The sequence below is a fragment of the Aethalodelphis obliquidens genome, unplaced genomic scaffold, assembly GCF_003676395.1.
Source record: "Aethalodelphis obliquidens isolate GAN/ISIS:26980383/991018 unplaced genomic scaffold, ASM367639v1 scaffold90, whole genome shotgun sequence".
Classification (NCBI taxonomy): domain Eukaryota; kingdom Metazoa; phylum Chordata; class Mammalia; order Artiodactyla; family Delphinidae; genus Aethalodelphis; species Aethalodelphis obliquidens.
In genome coordinates, this window is record NW_020838034.1 from 2,828,290 (window position 1) to 2,828,834 (window position 545).

Here is a 545-nt window from a genome sequence, read left to right on the forward strand (position 1 = left end):
TGTGTGTGTGTGGCCTCTCTTGGTCTGGATAGGGGGAATCGGCCCCTCATGGAGTGTTATCCCTATCTCTTTGGACAGCTGGAGTAGGGGCACAGCTGTATCTACCTCTGCCTCCAGGACACAGCAGAGTGCCCTGGGTATACGGTTAAGCTCCCAGCCTCCTTCCCACATATCTAGAATGGGGGTTCCCTCCCCCTCTATGTAGAGAGAGGAGGCCCAGCTTGGGTTAGGGGCTTGGGCATTGAAAAGGGGCCTGAGAGCCCAGGGAGATGGGCCTTCCAGAGGTCCTCCACCTGCCAGGGTCCCCAGTTTTTCCCAGGCTGCTCTTACCCACATCCCACCTCCCCATTCCTCCCCCCCTCCCCCCCCCCCCACCCATAACTCCCACACACTGCCCTGACCTCACTGAAGCCTTTGTCCTAGGCTGTCTGTGGGCCTGTCTCCTGGGCAGGGAGAGAAAGGGCCCCATTGTCCTGGCTGCCTTCTGCGACACAGTAGCTCCCAAAGACTTCCAAAAATGCTCAGCCTGTCAGACCCCCGTGGGT